This window comes from Ptiloglossa arizonensis, chromosome 6 (genome assembly GCF_051014685.1).
Source record: "Ptiloglossa arizonensis isolate GNS036 chromosome 6, iyPtiAriz1_principal, whole genome shotgun sequence".
Taxonomy (NCBI): domain Eukaryota; kingdom Metazoa; phylum Arthropoda; class Insecta; order Hymenoptera; family Colletidae; genus Ptiloglossa; species Ptiloglossa arizonensis.
In genome coordinates, this window is record NC_135053.1 from 26,627,514 (window position 1) to 26,650,382 (window position 22,869).

At 55.8% G+C, this 22,869-nt stretch overlaps 1 protein-coding gene across 3 annotated transcripts in view; it reads left to right on the top strand.

The window, feature by feature from the left end:
* The window catches only part of LOC143148315 (uncharacterized), a 66,243-nt gene that overhangs the window by 15,098 nt on the left and 28,276 nt on the right, over positions 1-22,869 (top strand). For all 3 annotated transcript variants that reach the window (XM_076314551.1, XM_076314553.1, XM_076314554.1), the window contains exons 2-3: positions 9,910-10,076; positions 10,850-10,946. The gene's annotated coding sequence lies outside the window, so the exon portion shown is untranslated. The remainder of the gene's footprint in view (positions 1-9,909; positions 10,077-10,849; positions 10,947-22,869) is intronic.

The window sequence follows — 22,869 nt, forward strand, 5'->3', positions numbered from 1 at the left end:
TCGGATTACGTCCCGGCGAAAGAACGCGAGACCGATCGAGGCCGGAAAATCGACTCGATCGTTCCCCCGCGTTCTTGTTCGCCGGCTACTTGTTTCATAATTTTTCGTACGTTCGATCGCCTAATGGATTTTACGCTCGAGTCGAGCGTGCCGGCGCCGGAGAGCCACCTCCGCCCACCTCCGCCCACCTCCGCCCAACTCCGACGACGTTCCGAACAATTTCATCCCCCGGCGTGGTCGGCCGTCCGCCCGTAAAATTTATCACCGGACGATTTGTCGCCCGGTATTCTTTTTCCTACATTTGCTTCGATCGTTTCTCCCCTCCCGCGTAGCCACCTTTCCATAAATAGTCGTGCAATTCTTTTCCCTCGACTCGTCCCGAGGACGGTCGGCTCGACGTCGATTCGTTCGTCGCAGGAGCCGCCTATTCGATCACGTCCCCGGGGAAACTTTCCGCGCGATCGTACGCGTCTCGATCGAAGCGAATTTCGTCGACTCGCGCGGACGGCCCGTAACGCGTTTTCGTTACCGTTCCCGTAATTCCTTGCGAATTCTCTTTGAAACCGTAACGAGCGAAACGGGAGAAAGCCGGAAAGAACTCTTCGGGAAAATTATTCGCGCGAAATCTCTCCTCCGGCAACGAGACCTATTAATTTTCCATTATCCGGGAGATCTCTCCACCGGAGGGAATCTTATTTAATGCTCGGCGGGACAGAGGAGCGCGCGGCCCGGGTTACGAAAGAAGGGAAAAAATGGTACGGGTAGCGACGGATTAAAATTTCCCCCGATCCAATTGCGCGGATAACGAGCCTGGACAATTAAAGCTCCTTGAATAAACGGCGTAGGGCGCGGGGCACCGAGTATCGCTCGTTCGCGCTCGCTCGCTCGCTCGCTCGCTCGCTCGCTCGCTCGCTCGCGGTATTTGCTCCACGGTTACGAGCCTCGAAACGGCGAACGAGCGGCACGCTCCGAATGAAATTTCATCGCCCCGCTCTTCGAGAAACCCCGAACCTCGAATTTATCGTTAAAAGTTTACGCTTCGCGTCGTCCACCCTTGAACTTTGAACGTTTCGCGCAACGATACCCGTTCCGTTTCCCTATCCGACGCGCACCAATTTTATTTCCTTCGCGAGCAAAATTACGCACCCACGCGTCTCCGCCCGTAACGGTTCCCCCGACGAACCGAGCCTCGGATTACTTTGCTCCGTTGCGTAAACGATGCACACGGGTTACCAAAGAGCACCCAGTCACTCTCCGATCCGGTCGATGTTTCCGTTCTCGTTAGCCGCGCGCGATCCATCGATCTTCCGATACCCGCTCCGGCCTCGAAGACTCCGCGAACGGAGCCGATTCTCGTTGCTCGACCTCCTCGTTCCCGCTCGGGTCGATCGGTTCATCGCTAAACACCGAAAGCTCCGACCGACCGACCGACCGACCGACCGACCGACCGACCGACCGACCGACCGACCGACCGACCGACAACGGAAACAGGACCCGGTGTTGTTCGCGCTCGAGACGAAACGCGGATTTCGGGAGGGGATTGAAAAATTGGAATTTTACCTCGATGTTCCGTCCAAGATACTCGACGCGCGCGCAAATTGGAGATCTCTGTAACGCGACACGAACGGCGGCACGTTTCGCTGGATCGAAACCGATAACGTCGAGTACACAAGAATGCGAGTAAATATCGACGATACGAGTAAATATCGCGGGTCGAACTCTACGTCGCGATGCATCGTAGTTTGTACGCTATTGGCTTCCGCAAACAAAGTATATTTCTCGCGCATCGCTCGGAATTGATTCGTCGAGCTCTCTCGACGCATCGATCGCCGAGCCGATTTCGCGAAACTTTCCCCGGGAACCGTTCCGTGTCCTTTTACGGATTTTACTCTCGATTCGACACCTTCGTTTCGAGCGATTCATTTTTCCAACAGTTTTTCCAAAGCAAAATTACCACGAGCCGCTGCTGCTGCCGCTGCCGCTGCCGCTGCCGCTGCCGCTGCCGCTGCCGCTGCCGCCACTTTTAAATTTTTTGCCACATTTTTCTAGCCACGCTTCGCCCTCGAAACTTCTTTAGGGAAAAAGAAAGAAAAAAGAAACACGATGCTGCCTTTCGCATCGACAACCGTCCAGCCGTGCAACTTCCTTTCGAGCGATCTCGATAGGGAAACGCTTCGCCGGTTTTCTTCCAGTTTGAAAATTTCGAGGTAACGGCGAACGTAGATTCGCGCGATCGTTCGAGTCCCCTAGGAAGGAGGTCGAGCGTTTTCGGGAAGATAATTGTTCGTCTCGCGGCGCGGTGTTTTCGGTAACTGGAATCGATCCGATCCGCGAATTCGGACGGAACGACGCCAGAGGGTAAAGAGTTTGCGAGCATCGAGTTCGGTTCTGCGTCGCGATCGTCGATTTCGCTTCACGTTCACCGAAACGCGCCGCGATCGTTTATCCGCCTCGGAGTCGCAAAGGAAAGTTTTTCGTCTCGCGAATCCACCACCGACGAGAAAGACGTTAAAAGTCCGTTATTTACGGTTAACCGAGCTAAGAACGGATATCCCGCCGCGGGACCTAACTCGGAGAGCAACGAATCCCGTATCCACGGGACTCGATAAAATTCGAAGGAAATTCTTTCGTCGGCGCGAGTCGTTCGCTCGTAAACTACGCCGTCCTCGAAGAAAGGATCCAATGAAAAACGAGCTCGAAGCCGGAACGTTAACGACACGGATCGCACGGCTCGCAACGGTCGCAACGGTCGCAACGGTCGCAACGGTCGCGACGGTCCCAACGGTCGGACGGGCATCTTGCGAAACGAGAGTTACGAGCTTCCGATAAAGCGTATCCTGGGTACGATGCTCATCGAGACAAACGCGGTCGTTACGCGCGTTTTCCTCGCGTCGCGACGCAATTCGCATCCGCGAATTCCATTTCTCGTGGTATAGTATCCGCGTTACCGAGAGTTCGCGTACGAGGTCCTCGAGTAGGATTCCGTGTAACGTTCGCGTATCGACGGTTCGTTCGTTTCGATCCAAAGCTTCCGGTTTCTGCGGCTCGTTTTTTGGGTCAAATTTCCCGCGCTACCTGGCTCGCTCGTCGAGTCCGAAGCGTTCCGGAAGCCTCGCGTTCGCGTCTTCCTACTTATCGTTTCGAACCGTAATTTCGAGGGTAGCGTTTTCGAAAATTTCCGACCACCGAAATCGACCCGGTAAAACCGGAAAATCGGACGTCGCGATAAATAGGGGAAAAAAAGGAAAAAAGGAAAAAAGGAAAAAAGGAAAAAAGGAAAAAAGGAAAAAAGGAAAAAAGGAAAAAAAGAAAAAAAAGGAAAGGCCAACTCGTGGCGCAAACGCGCGTCCAATGTCACGTACGCGCATTCGTGGATTTTTCCCCTTTATCCGACGATAAACTACCGCAATATTTCCAGCGAAAATCAGAAGCCCCAGGGGTAAATCCCGATTTCGATGCGGCTCGGTGATCGACGTACGTTCGAATTTAATTCAGAGGCACCGAGTCACGGTACGCTGCGCGTCGACGTTCCTATTTCAACTACCGATCGCGCGGAGCGTTCCGTTATCGAGGGAATTTGCTTCGACGAGGAATTCGGCGCTGGATAGGAACGAAAAAGAATCAAGGAGTATAAAAAGGGAAAAGGAAAGAAAGAAAGAAAGAAAAGTATTCGCGCGATAATAGGAGGTTCGTCCTCGTTTTGTTTCGAAAGTAGCGCGGCTTTTGTTCTCGTTGGTCTCGAACTCGGTCCTCGGTAGCGATCGCTCGAACCGATCGGCTTTAATCTCGGTGCTAGCCCGCGGGCATCGGATACCGTGGATCGTCTCGCGGTGTTCGACGAGTCGTAGCGACACGTTTCGCGCGCGAAATCGTTACTCGGACCGCGTACGTCGTACACCGACGCGTTTCGAACCTTACCGAAGCTTCGCGCTCGCTCTCGTTTCCTCGGAACCCTCTCGATCCTCCTCTTTTCGCGGGAGCTCCGATTCGCGAATCGATGACCGCGAACGTAATTCGAAGCAACGTTCCCCGTTCCATCGGAAAGCTCGTTGCGCGGTATCTCGGCGACGAAAGAGTGGAAAATCCGTTGTACGAGATTTCAAAGACTCGGAGCTTTTTTAAGCTCGAACCTTTCGAACGGAGCACGGAAACGCGATCGCGTATCCCCTAACGGATCGTCGGTGGCCCGGCCGGTCGGGCGAGAAGATTAATTTTATCGTTGTTTACGGTGAATAGCGCGCGCTTAATGCCCCGATGGATATTCCTCCGGTGCGCGGCTCCGTCCTCTCGATCTCTCGGTGTTTCGGTCTTGCCTCCCGTTCCCCTTTCCCTTCCTCGAGCGAGGGTATCTCGAGGCACCGAGGATTTACGAGGAGCACCGGTGACCCCGGAAACGAACCGATCCGTTTAAATAGTAGTCGCTCCTACCCGGGGGAAGATTTGTGCGTCGGCATACCAGGCCGAGAGAATCGACCGATACGGCCAACTTTACGGGAGAGATCGCGAGACCGGCCTCGTTAACGCGACGCGACGCGACGCGAGCCGACGGATGTTGCAAACTTGCCGGCAATTTCCGTCTTTCGAGTCCTCGGATCCCGAGCTATCGACGTACTCGCTACGGAAGCGATCAAACTTTTTCGGCTCCCGTCGCGTTGGAAGGTCGCGAAAGCTCTCGACACCGGGAATATTTCCAAGAGTTCGAACAGTTTGGTTTTCGTAGGATCGTTCGTAGCGTCGGTCGGTCGGTCGGTCGGGAATGGAACCGGCTCGAGCTAATTGGCAATTTACGGCGCGTACGGGTCTCGGCGGTCGGTAGATCGACGCGAAGGCGAACCGAGCGAGGCTGTCCCGGGGAGTTTCGTCCGGTTATCGCGGCCACCGTTCCCGACCGGCTCCTCGAAAATTGAAACACCGGCCGTAAAGCCCGCTCCGTAAGAAGATTTCGCCAATTAGAACGGCCGAATAATCTCGTAATCGCGCGCCGGAGCAAATTGCTCGCTCGCGCTCCTTCTTTTCCCCCCTCCGACCGCTCGGATGGATTTACGCTCCCTTAACGAACCGTCGACGTCCGTCGTGACGCGCGACCAAATCCGATTTTCGCGGCTCCGGAACGCGGTCGAGTCGCCGCGGTGCCCGTTCAACGGAGAAAACCTTCACCGAGTCGAACGCGCCTCGGTTCGCGAATCGAAACACCACCCGGAAAAATACCAAAGGTGCGTTTACCCAGCCCCGAAAACCCCCACCGTGGACATTGAACTGCGGACACCGGACACCGGACACCGGATAGCGGAAACGGTGGTCGTTCGCGACGGGAGAGTTTAATTAATCGCTAGGAACGCCGCACCGGCTCTGCTCGTGTTTTCCCTACCCGCTTTACGATGTGTACCGTTTCCCCGGTAATCAGCTCAAACTGACCGATAAGAGGATGAAATTGATCCTCTTGGAGCGTTTACCCGATGGACGCGACCGGCGGGGAATTGTAAACGTACCTGCACGGAATAAGAAGATTTACGCCGATCGTGATTCATCGAGGCGCATAGATCGATATCGAACGATCGCTGCTCGCTCGCTCGCTCGCTCGAGCCACAATTTTTACCTACGAAATTTCTCCGGAGTCGAACGGATTCCGTTGCCGAAACTTTTATTCGATGATTCGCGCGAAACTGGAGACGGCCGAGATATCGCGTCTCGTTCGCGTTTCGTTTTCACCGGGAGAAATCGTTCGATCGGAAATCTCGAGCCGGCTCCCGTCGACTCGCGTCGACGAGAGGACCGTCGTTCGTTCTCGGCCGGTGGTTCGCTCGCGGGACGTTTCAGCGTTTCGCTTTGCCGTCTCCCGTACGAAATACTCGGACCGGGTTGCCTTTTACTCGCCGGATCGTTAATTAACTCGTATCGTTCCGACCGAAACACCCGGCACCGCGGAAAACGCGATCCGAGCGAATACGCGCGGCACGTATCTCTTCGCGAGTCGGACCGCTTCCGACCCGATCCGACACCAACCGACACCAACCGACACCGACCGACACCGACCGACACGACCCGACCCGACCCGACCCGACCCGTCTCGTCGCGCGAAAACACTTTTACCTTTTCGCGTTTCGAGCGCTCGATCGACCGGAACTTATCGCGTCCGGTTCGCCCACCTCGAATCCTATTTGCGAAACTTTCGACCTTAAAAGAGTACGTACTTTTCCCAACTTTTTTATTCGCTCGAATAAAAACAGCACCGGGGATGTGTCCGTAAACGTTTCAATTTGATAAAATTCCATCCGTTTCCGAACACGACGACGCGACGACGCGACGATGCGAATACGCGCGGAATTAACTCTTCTATATTCGATTGGTAGGCGGACTTTCGATCCGCGTCTCGTTCCGTGGAAAGAAAAATCGAATCGATAGGTTCTCATCGCGAAGGTCTCGGTCCCGAGTACGCGGCCCTCTCGAGGGACCGTCAATTGGCCGTTTCGTTGATCGTTTCTCGTTGAAACGACAAAGCTACCGAATTTTCCCCGTAAGTCGGCTTTTCGCGGAATTTCCTAAGAATCGTAATATCGCGCCCAAGCGTCGGAGACGAAACAAATCCGAGCGCCGGCAGTTGCTCCAACGGATCTCCGTCTATTTACCGAAAGAACGACCGGCAAGGATATCGAGCGTCTCGACCCGCCAAGATTAAAGCGGTGAAATTGAAGTGCACGGTTCGCGTTCGGTCGCTCCTCCTTGCCGCCTTCTTCGTTTCGAGCTTCCGTCTTTGGGACTCGAAACGGGCGAACGTCGTTCGGTCGACGAACGAGCATCGAATCGGCGATAATCGCGAGGCCGAGTAGGCGGGTTCTCTAGGCGTTTCTCGAGCAGGGCCGAGTCGAGTCGAGTCGAGTCGCGTAAATTCAATCGACTTTCGCGCGCGTCTTCCGAGTTCACCGAGTTTCTCGCGATACGAGACAAGTTCGATGGATCGGAAGACGCGCGCAGAGTCCCGATCGCGGCGGCCGCTCGAATTTCGGCCACTCGGAGAAAAGTAAGTTCCCGGTGGTAATGCCCTTTCTCGATTCTTCGGTCGTTCGGTCGTTCGATCGCGGCAACTCGCGAAAAGCGTTCGAAAAATACCAGCTCGGTAAAACTCTTTGCGTAAAAGGCGTCCGAACGAACGGTCGGGTCGTTTCCGGTGTTCGAATCCAGATTATTGGCTCGCGAGCGCGGGCATCGGTACGCCGAGCTTATCGTTGGAAAGTTTTCTACGAGCTCCAAGCTGGATAATTCCAAACGACTCGCGCTTCACCGAGCCGGCTCGAAGACCCAGAATCGATGAACGGTCCGATGAGAGTATCTCCGATAGGGGAGTGGTCGAAAGATCGATACGTACGAGCGACTCGCGTCCCGTCGCGTCGCGTCGCGTCGCGTCGAGACCAAGTTTTTCCACCTTGCGCCTACGAGACGAGGAAATCGGCAAAGTATCGCGCAAAGATTCGGCTCGCTCTCGATAAATCGATCGAATCGCGATCGAACGATAGATTTCGAATCGGATTTCGCGATTTCAATAAATGGGGGTTTTCGTTCGCGAGGACGAACGGACCGGTTCATCGAGAAGAACGAACGCGAATAACGCCGCGGATTGTTCCGATTTATGGTGTTTCTGCTGGACGGTTTTCATCTTACGGTGGAGGGGCGGGAGGATGGACGGAACGGGACGGAACGGGACGGAACGGGACGGAACGGGACGGAACGGGACGGAACGGGACGGAACGGGACGGAACGGGACGGTACGGGTGGGGTTACACGGTTCGAAAGTCTGAAAAACGGAGTTTACTCGACGGTCCGAGTTTTATTTCCGGCCGTTTAGTTGTTTGCGCCTACGCGGAGCGTCCTTTTTCCTCAAAAATGCATCGGCAAACATCGTGCATTTTTGACGAACCGAGCGCACCCTCGGTCCCCGTGGATACGTACGGATGGGTACATATTTTTCAAAGGGATACGCGCGCCGGTAAATCAGCCGAGTTTCGAAACAAAAGTTGCTTCGCCGGTTTCCTCCTCGCGAACGGAATATCAAATACCCGTATACTTCTCGCCAAATATTTTACGTCGTTTTCGAGCGAGAGGGAGCATACCCGAATACTCGAAAGCGTCGCGATTCGCAACACCGCGAGCCGCTCCTTTTCCTAAACGCGAGTTCCCTTTTGCTTTTGGACTCTCGAAGATTCGTTCAGCGACCCTGAAAGGGATCCGCTCGGCTTTCTTAAGAACACGCGCGCATCGTAAAGGAGTGCGTTTTCTTTTTCTCCTTTTTTTCATTTTTCCCATTCATCCGGAAAAAGGAGGTCAGCGAAGAGCGCGTTGCGCGTATACCTACGGAGCGGACCGTTTAAAAGGGAGCGCATCGATACCCCCGTTGCTCGCGAACCGACCGAGACGTTCGCAAAACGAAAACTCGGCGAAACTGTACATTACCCCGGTGCTCGCGATATTTTTAACTCGGAAAATGTCGTTAAAACGGGGCAAACACTTGCCGCGCCTGTTTGCGATTTCACGGTCCGTCGGTTCACCGTGGTCGACGTTTCTTCCATTTTACCCGAGTAGTTTGACGTTTTTCTCGAAAATACGGGCAAAGTATCGCGGGCAAAGGTCCAAGCGTCGCGGTGACATTTTCTTCGCGACTGTTCACGAATCCGTGGTCGACGACGATTCGCGAGAGCTCTTTCCAAGGAAAAAGATTTCAGCCGCGTTTCGTTTCGCGCAAGAAACTCGAGCGCTAATAACGGAGAAAGAAAGGGGGACTCGCGAGTCGAGGAGTAATCGCGACGGGAAAACGAAGCCTCTCTCCGACAAAGAAAAAGCGACGTTCGATGCGTGGACGCATGGAAACGGGCGCCTTCTTCGAAACGCGGTAACGACGACGACGACGACGACGACGTTGCGCGATCGATCGCGTCGACCGTAAAAGAGCCCGGGGGACCGTGCGCGAGCTCGTTGCATAGAAAAGGCATACGTATCAACGGCACGGGAACACGCGTAATCCTTTTGTCTCTCTGGACGTTCAGCCGGCGTTTTACGCGCTTCTCGGAATCCAAAGCGTCGCGATGGCTGCGCGGACCGAGAATGGTAATTTAAAAGGACGAGAGGATGGAAATGCCCCGATACATCGTACCGTATATTGCCGCCGAAAGAAGTCACGAGTCGTTCGCATCGGCGCTCCGCCCGGACTCCGTAAACGGAACAATTTCCTCGCAGTTTGGCCGTTACCGCGGATCGGACACGTTGCTCGTAACGAAACAACCGATACCATTTAACGCGCGTAACGATCGAACGAAGAACATTTTCTTATCGTAAAGAGTCGAGCTCCTCTTCGTTCGAGCGAAAGAAGATTATACTCGAAAGGTGAAATTTCGATATCGTTGATCGCGACCGATATCGCGAACAAATTTTTCTCGTCGGGCGTTGAACCGGCTTTCGCGCGTCAACGCACGGACAAAACTGTGAAACCATTGCTCCCTTAAAAGACTTTCTCGAAATACGGTTCCCTCCGTATTTCTCGTACGCGGTAATAGGAATGTCAAATTTTAATACCCGGGGAACATTGTTCTCTCGGGAAACGCGAGGCGATCGTTTTTCGTGGAAAATAACCAGAGTCGAGTCGAATCGCGTCGAATCGCATCGTACGAGATATTCGATTCCATCGAGGAATACCAATTACGTTCCCGAATCGTCTTTGTCGCTCCACCTATAGAAGAACCGTTGATATCGGGTAATATCCTTTTTTGCGCGGAACAACTCCTACGAGACGAAAGGGACGTTTAACGCGTTAAGTGTAAGCATAAAACGAAACCTCGGTAGTTTGTAGTCTCCGAGCTTTTTGTATTCATGTATATATAGAAATAGGGACTGAATTAAAATCTATTCCCACTACTATGGCAGAGAGCGTGGCTAAGGCTCGGAATGTGAGGCTCGTGTGGGGATGGGCGGTCCGATCTCTGTTTGCCCCCGTGCCGTCCCGCGAGACTTCAAGTCGGCGGAAGGCGATACATCGGATTCCTATGATTCAACCGATTCGGACGCCGGTAGCTCCTCGGAGAATTTTTAATGTAAGAAAATGTAAAGGTTATGCTTGCTTTTGTTTCAGTACCACTCGTTTTTCCCGAAATTGTAATTACATAGAATTTATCCAGACGGAAACGAGTACGAGCGGAATCGCGTTATTTTCGTTGGACGCGAATCGGTTGTTTTCGCGGTAAATAATTTTCGAAACGGTAACGATCGTTACGCGCATCGAATCGCGTTCGGTTTTTCATAGCGCGCGACCGATCGAATCGGCGACGGTACTCGAAGAGGAACGAGATCGTTCCGTTTCTCGACGGCTAAGGTACGCGGTTCGATCGGAAAGGTACGCGAACGACGCGATGTTCTCTCTCGCTCGGTCTCGGCATCGGCGATTCTCGTTCGCGATACCAGGAGCGGCGACGGGCTACGGGCGAACCGTCGATGTAAACGACTTACGAACAATCGAGAACCTCGACCGCGAAACCGTCGTTACCCGCGGATCTCCAGAGAACCCGTTTCGTCGAATAATTTGCGACCAACGAGCGCCGCGGATCAGCTCGCGTTTCTTCGACTTTCGGATTTTCCAAGAATCGCGACCCGCTTTTCTCCCAAAGTAAACGAAACGCATCCTCCGCGACGCGAACGCGCGCAAACGGTAGTCGTAACATCGTTCTCGGATCGATTTCGTTTCGTTTCGTTTCGTTTCGTTTCGTTTCGTTTCGTTTCGTTTCGTTTCGTTTCGTTTCGTTTCGTTTAGCTTCGTTTCGTTTTCCTTTCGCTTTTGCTCGTTCGAATAACGCGTTGTTGCGTGTTCCAGGTGTTTCCACAGACACGACGAATCCACGGCGGTCCACGGCGGCTGCCGACTGTACTCGAAATCGAGCTCGAAGATTACGATCCGGCGTAACCGATCGGTTAGTAAAAATATTTCTTCTCTCCTCGTTAGGATTTCCGCGTCGACGTTCATTTTCCCGCAAACGGGAACAAATCGAATCGAGTCGAATCCCGCGAAACCTTCGACGCGGTTCGCGCGTTACTCTTTCCACGAGCGAGAATCCTTGGGAACGTTCTCGAACACGGAGAAGGAAAATATCGCGTCCGCGAGGTAGAATGCGAAACGAAAGCGGCACCTCCGCGTTATTGGAGGAAAAATCGCGGGAAAATGAATCGTTTCGGGAGTCGAGCGTCTCTTTCTCCTTCGAGACACGGGCTGCCTTTTTCCCGAAAGAGTTAACGACCCGAGAACGAACTCGATAAAAGTCGTTTTTGCCTCGACGGCGAACAAGCAAATCGTGCCTCGTTCACCGCGACGATAACGCGCCGGGACCGTGCCAAGGAGACGAATTAATCGTTGCCGCGCGACTGCGTTTCGACCATCGACCATCGACCATCGACCATCGACCATCGACCATCGACCACCGAACCAGGAACGCCAACTCCGTTCAAACTTTCGGGCACGCGCGTTCTTTCGATCCACTTTCCACCGACTTTCCGTAGAGTTTTTCGCGACGATCGGCAAGAAATCGAGCACGCGAACGGTCGGGGACCGGGGACCGGGGACCGGGGACCGGGAACCGCCGTCGCGTGGATACGCGAGAACGATTCGCGTCGAAATTTCTCCTTAAAATTTGGAATCGCGGAGGGATCGAAGGAAAAAGCGTTCGCGATCGTTCGCGGCTTTATCGTAATCGGTGTCGAGCGACACCGCGGCGAACTTCTCCGCCCGGACGAGACAGAGAAATACGCGCTCTCGTATCGAATTCCACTCACCTCGTTTCCCCTTCCATCGAGCAGCGACGACGACGACGACGACGACGACGACAACGACAACGTAACGCGACTCGAACCCGATTAGAGCGGACCGCCACCGCGCGATGTGCTCTTTCAACGGATTCCGAGAAAACGTTTTTTTTTTTTCGAAGAATCGTCGCGAGCGAAACGAAACCGCCGGGTGAACCGTTGAAACGGGAACGCGCAAACGTCTCCGTTACCTGGGAACGCGTACCGTGCAAAGTATCGCCCGAAACGAAGTTAAACTCTTTGAAATACACCTGCGGAATAAATATTTTCCCCGAGGTGTTTTTTCGACGTTTCGAAGCGGTCCGAGTTCGCTCGAGCGGAACCGCAATGTTTCGGTAAATCGAATCGTCTCGTGTAAAATATCGAGGCGAGGCGGAAACCTTTGAAAAAGTCGCGTTTACGTTAGAAATTTGGAGGAAATACGGTAGCGTTCGGTCGTCGAGACGCAACGATGTTTCTCCGTCCGTTCGTTTTCGTCGCGTAAAATTGGTTCGTCCCGACCCGGGATCGATCGAAACTCGATCGTAACGCATTCGCGCTGGAGCCCGTTAGTCGTGATCGCGCAAACGGACGAAACTCGGCTGCCTCGACCGGCCGCGCGAATTCAATCATAAAATCGTAAATGTTTGAACAGAGGAGCACAGGATCGATTCGGCGCGGCGGCGCGATGCCTACGGTAGCATTATCATCGCCGGAGCCAATCCGCCCGACGCGTCGCGTCGCGTCGCGTCGCGTCGCTCCGCCTCGCCTCGCCTCGCCTCGGGAATCGATCGAATAAATTATCTCGTTCCGTTTGCTTTGTCCCTCCGTCCTCTCTGGTCGTTCGGCCCGATAAATTCTCCAGCTAATTACGCCGACCGGACATTGTTCTTCCGTGCGTTCGAGCGTCGACGGCGGGGGCGTAAAACGACGGCTCGACGCTCTTTGGATTCTGTCCGCGTTTTCGGTAGCCAGCGGCGCATTCGCGAACGGAACGATCGAGACCGTTCGAAGCGCGATCGGAAGCCGGCGCGCCGCGAACTCCACTCGAGAGAGTAGAACCGCGGGTCCCGGTTCGAGGTTTCGGAGAATCTCGTCGCGGGGACGACGGACGAAATTTACAAAGCCCTCGAATCGCGCGCGGTCGGATGCTCGGCAAATTCCAAGGATCTTCGGGTATCCTCCGAAACGGAGTCGCGCTCGAGCGGTACGGGAGATTTCCCTAAATAGGCGCGCTTGTTCTACGAAATAGAATCGAGCACCGTGTGGCACCGTTCTAGGTTTCGCTCGGGTAAACCTCTCGTTCCGGGAGGGGGGGAGTTGTTCGTTTCCGGCGGCCGATACCGGCTACCGGCGTTCGCTCGACGTTTCGTCGGTAAATCCGCGCGAGGAAATACGAGTACGCCGATCGGTCGTTCGGCATCGTTTCGTCCGAAAGTTCGCTTCGCGAGAAGCTTCGATGTCGAAGAATCCTCGTTACGGAACGAGAACCGCGAAAGTTCGCGCGTCCCTCGTAGGTATCGCGTTTCAATGTTCGCGGCGCGGTAACGAGACGACTCTTTCCAACGAGGGGCAAACGAACTTTCTCGATCTTTCGGCGCGCATCGGGAAAAAGTTGAATCGCGACGGGGTTTTTCCTGGTCTCGATCGCGCGTCGAAATTGAAATTCACGGTGCAAGAGGCGGACGGTTCTTTCGCCGCGTTGGAGGTTCGGTCGTCGAACGAGAGACACGGAGGCCGGAGAACCGGCGTTCGCAAATTACAATGGACGACGCGTATCGCGGTCGAGGGTTTAACGGGGCGTAACGAGGTCGGAACTGGACGAGTCAGCCGCGAAAACCGCGCGAACTCTCGGCACGCGCTACCGACGATTATGCCACGAACTGCGGACGAGCGGAAAACGGACAGCGGAAAATATAAGGCCGTCGGTCGCGAACGTTCAACCTTCCTGCCGCCCGCACGCCGCTTCACTCCGAAACGCGAACGCGAACGCGAACGCGAACGCGAACGCGAGAACGGCACTTCCGACTCGACGAACCTAAGAAACAACGCTCTTCCGCTTCGCGAAGCGGTACGATTCAATTCGGAACTGAAGCGTTTTCGCGATTTCGTTGCGTCGCGATATCGCGTCGGTTCGTTGGGATTTTCGCGATTCTAGTCCCGTTCGAGTCTCGAATCGAATTTCTCGCGATCGATCTTGCTCGGAAACGAAACGGATCCGAGTTTCGATGATTACCGCGTTCGTCGAAGGTGTACGACGATCGACGTCGTCCGACGTATTCGTCGAAGCACCGAGTGTTCGAAATTAGGCACCAAACGGCAGGATACACGAGCGCGATGTTCGACGAGACAACAGGACCTTCGGTCGCGACGCGCGTACAACGAGAACAACAACGACGACGACGACGACGTCGACGACGACGATAACGAGGATGCCGGGACTCCGCGCATAAATCCATAGGCCATTAACGACGCTCCGACACCTCTCGGAACAAGATCCGCGCGATTCCGAAATCCATCGATCTCGAAGGACGCCGCGTAGCGTCGAAATTAACGACGCGTTACGATCGAATCGTCCCGCGATCGTTCGTTCCCCTTCCGAATCGATGCGTCCGGTTCGTTCGATTTTTATCCCCCGCTACTAACGCGGAACGAACGTTTCCTCGATTCTCGCGCGATCGTTGGCCAACCCCTTACGAACGAGGTAAACGGGAGAATCGAGCTCGCACCTAGGACCGAGCGGCTTTTGTTTTTCGAGGGAGTTCGTTTCGCGGGCGAGCCGTTGGTAAACTCGCCGCTCGCGTCGAAACGAGTCTCGAAACGAGTCACGGTTTTCCAGATTCGGTGGCTCGAAAGGACGTTCCTTCGAGGGCCGGTCTCCCCCGGGTATCGATCGGTTCTTCCCTCGACTTCCCCACGGCACCCTTTAAAGGTCGAAGCCCCGAACGGTCAACGAAACGACGAATCCGTTCCGCGGTCGAATCGTTTCGCGATAACGCGATACGGGTAATTGGAACGCGATTCGTCATCGTAAAATTAGCTCGGTTCAGCGAGAGAGCCGCGCGAGCGTGAAATCAACGATAACCGAGATCGTTGACGGTCGACGCGAAACGCCAGAATTATCGTCGTCATCGTTCCGAATAATACGGGAATCGATCCGATCGGCGCAAGGACGCGGCTCGCCCTTTGACGCGATGCTTATCGAACGTTTCCACTTTGATTTCCCGTTGCCGGTTCGTCGCCGACGCGACGCGACCAGACGCGACGAGTCGTGCTCGCTTTTCCCTCGCTCCGTGGAAAATAAACGCGAAACCAGAGAATTTACGATAAACGAGAAAAGTCGGGATCCAAGGTCGTTTCCTGGGTAAGCTACGAGGCGAAATTGACCGGGTCGGGAGCGAATCCCTGGAACTTTACGGGCGAGGAAAACAAGAAACGGGACGCGGAAAGGAACTCGTGGGAAGTAGCAAACGGTGAACGTTTCGCGACAATTCGGGAAACCGGAAAGGAAAGAAACAGCTGCGCGAACCTTGGACGGCTACGTCGAACTCTTTCTTTCGTCCCGATAAAAATGTGCCGGGGAACGCGAATATTTATGCCTCGTAGATTCGAAAGGCAACGCGAATCGGCCGCGCGAGCATTATCAGCGACGCCCGGTGCGAAACAAAGCGTCGAACTCGAAAAGCTTCGCCGAGGGCGAACAACGATCTCGCGCGCGGTTCGCTTCGGTTCGAAAAAATTGTTCGTTCTCCGATATCGTCTCGAGGAAGGAACGTTCGCTTCCCGAGGAAACCGGAGACAAACGGCTTCGCCGTTTGACGCGGTGACGCCGATCGATGCCCGTGCTCTTGCTCTTTTCGTCGTTTCGTTTCTTCGACGCGCCAATCCGACGGAAACCTCCGGAGCTTTTGTTCGCGACCTCGCGAATCGAAGAGAAATATATTTATCCGGATCTGCGGGCGTTCGCTTTTTCGACGTTCGCGATCGAAAAACGACCAGAACGAGGAAAATATTTGGTACTTTCGTCGGGCCGTGTTCCCGCGCGCGTAATTCGACGTTAGGATCGGGAAGGAGAAACGTCCGGCGGTTTCCGGCTTCCGAGAAGTTCGATCTCGCGGTGTCGGAAGATTTCGAGCGAAAACGAGGAAATCTTATCGTCCGGTCCAGTCCGGTCCGGTCGCGGCGGTGGTAATTCGTGGCACGCGCGTCCCATTTGTCCGTTACGGAAAAAGAGGGAATCGCGCGAGGATCGGAGGATTCCGGGGAAATAAATGCGAACCGGGCGGGAAGTCGTTAGAGCGGTACGTGACGCAGCTGGAATCGCGGAGGGCGGGACGAATCGAGACGAAGGTTTATCAAACCCGTTCGAAATTCCGAATGGCCGGGCGGGCGTTCGAGACGGAAGGTCCGAGTGTCGCGAAGTCCGCGCGTCGGGTGTTCCGGTACGCGAAACGAGCAAACGACGGGACGAGAACGGGACGCGCGCATCGCCGAAAGGAAACGTCGCCGGAGCTTTCGAAACGGTGGGATTCCCGAGCGATCGGATCGGTCCGGCTCGACCGGTCTTCGATCGATCCTCGGGACGTTTCGGGTTCGCGGTATTAACGCGCCCCGTTACCGTTTCGCCGACTTTACGAGCACGGATCCGGGACTCGGATACACCCAATCGCCGCGTCTGCGCAACGTTCGAACCACCGGGACGAGCGGTACCCAGACCCCGCGCTTCCCTCGACTACGGGTCTCCGCAGAGCCCGAAGAAACATTGAGATCGTCCGAGCCGACTCGATTTTTACGCGCGATCGCGCGATCGCGCGATCCGAGAGCGAAAACGAACCGTCGCCAAACGCGCCGTTCTCTGCCCCCCTGTTGCCCGAGCGACGAAAACGAGAAACGCTCGCAGGACGATCCTCGATAGAGGTAACGATACGCCGACCGAAACGGTCCTCCTCGTCGCGCTCGTGGTCGTGGTCGTGGTCGTGGTCGTGGTCGTGGTCGTGGTCGAGGTCGATCGAAGAGTGCACGGTCGAGTCGAGCGGCCGGTTCGAGGACGCACCGTACCCTTCGCGCTCGGTTAGCGACTCTTGTCATCTTCCGAGCAAGAGGTTTCGCGAGACGGTTTCGTCGACGCGAAACCGGGCGGAGGGGAAAGGTCGCTCGACGTCGAGAATCGGACCGTTCGTTTTTATCGTTCGATCGAACGGAGCCGTCGGGTTCGCCGATACGGGGCGTAATCCGGTCGCGAATCGTAAACCTTTTACGGGCTCGAGGCTCGTCGGCGCACCGCCAACGAGCGGGGACGCTCGGTCGCTTTTGCGCGAAAACAACCGGCCGATCGTACCTTTCGTCGACGGTTCGCGCGACGAGTTTTTCGGTGAATCGGTTCGAGAGCGTAAATTTCCCGACGGCGGCTCGCGGGCCGCGCGTCGCTCCATCGAATACGCGGTACTCGTTTCGTCTCTCTCGCGCGCCGGTTAATTCCGCGGCGGTAGATTTGCCGCGCGGAGCAAACTTATTTAACCGGAGACGCTGAATACGATCTCCGGTAAAAATGTTTTTACCAACTCGGTACAAATTACGGCTGCAATTGCCGGCCGAGAGTGTCGCCACGGATAATATTTAACGCGAAAGGGAGAAGTTACGAGCGCACGCGCGTAAAACACGCGCGGCCGGCGTTGTTGCGTATCCGAAATGAAATTTTTAATAAATACGCGGTACCGCGAGAGGCGAAAACTTCCCGGCGCGACATACGGGGGATCGATAAGCCGTACATTGCGCGTAGCCGTATTTCGTTCGCTCGCTCGCTCGCTCGTAAATACGTTATTTAACCGACGAAGCGGAGAGTTTGGCGCAACGAGTTACGCGCAACGCCGTACCGAACTTTTTAATCGAGCTCGAGCAGCGTCGAGGACGCCGTTCAATATTTTACCGATTCCCGTCGAAGCGTTCCCCGAGCGTCTAGGCGGTTGCTTCGCTCGCCGATCCGCCGTCTCGATTCTCTCGCGAGCCGGCGTACTTTTACCGAGCGCCGTGGTCGCTCTCGGCGATCCTTGTTCGCGCGGAAGGGCAACCAGCGCTCGGTCTCCGCGGCACCGAAAAATTTACGAGAACGGTTCTCGAGCTTTTCGAGCTTTTCGAGCTTCTCGAGCTTCTCGAGCTTCTCGAGCTTTTCGAGCTTTTCGAGCACGAGCCTCCGACTCGTCGACCTTGATCGCCGTCGAATCAAAATTACGCAAAGTAGGAGTCACTCCTGGTCGGCATCCTCTCCGACCCCGTCCCCGCGATCGTTCGCGACTCGATCGACCTACGCTTCGCGGATGCGTCGAACGACCGTGGACCGGAGCCAAGGGAACTCGAAATTATTTTCCTCGCGCCAACGAATTCTTCCCCAGGGGAGAAAAGTCCGGCGAAAGGGTACTCCGCGAAGCGGAAATCGAGACCGTTTCTCGAGGAGGAAAGTTTACGGGAAGAGATCGACGCGGTGGGGTCCCCCGTCCGCGTCGGAGTCGGTTCTCGCGAAACGCTTATCGCCGAGACGAGGACGATTCGTCCCTCTCCTCTCGGCCGAGTATTCCCGGAGACCGGTATCGAGGGACGCTCGGGGCTCTCCCGGTGCTGGGAGTATCGCGAAACCGCGGCGATAAGTTTACGAGGAACGGGACGCGCACCGAAAGCTTCGACTTTAGGGGTCTCGATACCGATCCCCATCCCCATCCCCATCCCCATCCCCGTTCGAACCGGCGAGTCTCTCGATCCTCGAATCGTATTTCTCGGTAAAGTTTCCCCGATCTCGGTTCGAGGAATTTCCCGGAGAATGATCGGCCGGTCGGGAGTCGCGACCGCGATATCTCCGCGGTTATTAATCGTTTGGCCGTTAGCCGGTCTCGGCCCCGAGAACAACCTCGAAAGACCCGAAGCGCACTCGGCCGTTCTCACGGGCCGAGTTTCCTCGTCCCCTCGTCCCCTTGTGTTCCCGTGGCCCAGTTTTTTCGTCCGCGGGCTGCGCGAGGGTGCAGCCTCTCGCGTCGAATCTCCTCCGACGGCGATACGCGCGGAGATCGCGTTCGGTCGCGAGGCAGCGGCACCGGCACCGGCACCGGCACCGTAAACGCGAGTTTTACGAGGGCGACTCGCCGTAGGTAGAACCTCGTTACCCGCGGGCTGCGTTATCGCGGCTCGCGGTTTCTCGATGCTCTCCCGGCCCGAGTTAATTCGGATTTACGCGCTCCTTCGAAACCGCGTCCCGGAGTTAATTCCCTCTCCGTTCCACCTTTCGAGCCGTTCGGTCGAGGTTACGCGGCTCGCGAGTCGTCCGATCCCTTTCGCGGCGTGCCGGGGAAAAAGAAAGAAAGAAAAAAAAAACGACGATCGCTAAAATACGTCGCGCTCTCGAACGGATCGCGAATCGACGAGAACATCGGGGGCCCTCGCGAGCCGTCCACTCGAATCCACTTTGCTCTTTATCGTTCGCGCTCGACGCGCTCGACGCGCTCGACGCTTTTGTTCCGAGCTCGCCTCGTCGAGCGTACGCTCCCGCGTTCCCCGAAAATACCGATCGATTCTTCGAGACCCGTCCAACGACTTCACGACCGCCCTCTTGCCTCGTCCGGACCCGCGACGTCGAACCGATTCTTCCGTTCCGGGAACCGCGCGATCTCTTCCCTGCTATCGAAACGCGAATCTCGATGCGAAATCGGTCCTCGATCTCGAAATCGCGAACCGCGTTCCGTAAGGCGAAGACGAGCTCGCCCGGTGGAGGGGCGCCGCGGACCGGAGAGGGAGAACCTTTACGGCCGGGTTCGAAGGGGGACGAGGCGGGAGGGTTAGGTCGAGTCGGTCGTTGACGGTTGGAGGATGATGCCGCGGTCCCTGGATCGATACCGACCCGCCTCCGCCCCGTCCTCGCGACCACCGAGCGCCGGCTAACTACCCCACTAGCGTGTACGCGCGCGCACGAGCGCGCACGAGCGCGCACGAGCGCGGCCGCACCGAACACCGATTCGGTTCTCCGGACTCGCTTTACCGACCTTATCCTCGACTCGCGTCCTTCTCTCGTTCCGCCGTACGCGACGGAACCGTACCCCGCCCGTTCTCCGACCGCTTCCTCGACGAACCTACGGTATTTGTCCGCGGGGAAGCGAAGCGGATGGATGCCCGCTGTCGCGAACAGGCGTGCCACGAGCCGAGACCGCGCGACCGCGTACTCGACGCGACGCGCGCACACGCCCACGCGCCCACGCTCCCACGGATATTCCGCTCCGAATCCTCGTGGTACCTACGCTCGAGTTTAACGTCGTTCCGCCCAACCAGTCTCGAGTTTCGAAATCGACGGAGCCGAGAGACGCCCCTTAGCGAAAGAAAACCGCAAACTTGCGAAAGATTCCGCGAGCCCGCGACGAATTTTCGTCCTCGGTGGGGGTGATCGCGTCTCGAATCCCGAGATCGAGTACCCAAGGGCCAAAGACCGCCGACACTCGAAGCGTCGAAAGTTCGGGAGGACGCGTTACGAAAGAGAAGACCGCGCGAGCCACCGGAACCGGTACCTCGCGTGTTTCGTTCCGTTTCGCTCGCAACGTCGAAAGCGGGGAGAATAGCCTCGGGAGTCGAAAGAATTGCGCGACGAGCGAACGATCGAAAAAACCTAGGGAAAATTCCGCGCGATCGAACGTCCGAAGACGGCTCGTAAAATTAGGAGACGCGTCGAGGACGCGTAGAGGGCCGAAACGATCCCGAGGGGGCCCGCGTTCCTCGAGCCTCGTCGAACAAATATTCCGTTGCTCTCGTCGTTACCGAAGCGAAGCGAAACGAAGCGAAACGAAGCGAAACGAAGCGAGCGTACGTCGATCGAGAATATTCGAGGAACAAAGTACGCGTTCGCGAGCGGCCGAGTCGGCTACCGAGCGTAGCGGGGAACCGAATAAAGGAGCAGGAAGGTGCCCGCGGGAGGGAGTTCGTCGAAACGGGAAAAGTCAAAGCCCGCGATCGATAATCCGGACTCGCGTGCAAAAACATCGGGCTGCGCGCTGGACGAAGACGAAAGGGCACGTTCGTTGAATCGTTTACCGGATCCCGCGAGCCCGCTCGGTTCTTCTCGCTCGAGTGCCCGAGTGCTCGAGTGCTCGAGTGCTCGAGTGCCCGAGTGCCCGAGTGCCCGAGAGACCGGCCCAATTTCAATCGTATCGCGCGAACGGAACGATCGATCCCTGCGACAACGGAACAACGATCGCGAGGATCCCGCGCGGCGAGGGAAAAAAACCGCTTCTCGCGACGCGAGGGACGCTTTCAGGAAACATCGAAAAACGGCCGTTACGGTGCGAGGACCGAGATCGTACGGTCGATGGTGGAACGTCGACTTTGCGTTTCGGCAAATTAGAATATCGGATATCGATGCGAGTTCTACTACCGAGCGCGTGAACCACCGATACCGAGAACCTTCGTCGCGCGAACGAACCGAGTTACCCGGCGTATCGATAACGTCCACGAGGAACCCTCTCGCCTTCGAAACGCGGCGAGAATCCCGAAGAGAACTCGAATCTCGCGTATCGCTCGAAAAAGATTCCATCGTTTCGAACTTAATTTTCGTTTACCGCGACGTTGCTTCGTTTTTTTCCGTAATCGCTCGCGAAAGCGGAGAAAAGAGAGCAGTCGGTTCGTCTTGGGAGAGATAACTCCGCGCGGCACGGTGCGCGCGTAACTTCCGTCTGAATTTCAAGGAGACCGGAGAAAAGAATTTTAAGAAGGGAAGAAAGGCTGGAAAGCACGGTTTCGCGGAAATTTTGTAACAAGGAAATTTGTCAACAAGGGCCGCGACTCGTTTCTTTCTTTTTTCCCTTTTCCTTTTTTTTTCTCGTTCGTTCGCTTCGCAGAACCGAGAGGGAATTTTCGCTGAATTTTTCCTCGCGGATGTAAAATGGAGACAACGCGTTTCGCGAAACGTTGTTTGCATCCCCCTCGGGAATTTTGCAAAGAAACGCGTATTTGCCCGATTATTGCGTTCGCGCGAAAACGTACTTTTTACTTTTCGCCGGAATACCGTGCAAAGGTCTCGGCGCGTTCGCTCGAGCGGGTTTGCCGTTCGTCTTCCTCGAACCTCGAACGATCGTTTCGACGAAAGGCATCGTCCGAGCGAGAGAAACTCGGTCTTCGGTAAGTCTCGAGCGTCGCGTTTCGGCGACGGTTTCAACGTCCAACGTCCTCCTTTTCTTCGCCGACGTTCTTCCGACTCGTTCGCGGAGCACGGACGGTTAACCAACGAAGAGTCTTCTCCGCGGTTATCGACCGACCCCCGCCTTCCGAACTCTCCATCGTACGCATCGCGCGGATCGTTGCCTCCAACTTCGAATCGCGTTTCGAGCGGTTCGCACGGCCCGTGTTCCCGTACCTTTGGGAACGCGAAACTACGTCGAGGCCGAAAACGAAAAAATACCCCGGCAAAAGTTCGCGGAAATTACTCCGCGAAACGCGACACGTTATTGTTCGCGATCGGCATCGATCGACGCAGTTCCGGACCGAAGCGTGCCGATCGAGCTCGAAGAAATCGTTCCTCTGGAAAACCGGAGCGGTCGACGAGGACGCTCGATGCGCGAACAATTTCGATTTCTATCCAACGGCAGCGAGCGGGCGGTCGGGCGGCCGGGTGGCCGGACCTGACCGACCGAGCGCGAAAATCGGCGATTCGAATTCCAACGAGGACGGAAACGAGCGCGGCATCCCGGACGGCTAATTAGTTTATTTTCGTGCCGTAGCACGGTGGCCTGGTTAGCGAAATTCGCCTCCCGAATCGTCGACTGGTGTACATATTGTGGCAGGTTATCAAGCGAGGCTGTAACTGCGCGCGGTGGGACTTCCGCGAACGTGGCTCGACTTTCGCGCAGCCGCGCGGGCCCTTTCCAGCTTCGTTCGTTCGGAATTGGTCCGCGTTTCCCCGCTGAGCCCTTTAATCTTCTTTCGTTCGCTGGGATGCATTCGCCGATATTAGAATCCGTAAATTTCCATTTCCATCGGACGCGCATCGGACGCGATTTCACCGACCGGTATTAATTTCATTAATGTCCCGTGTTT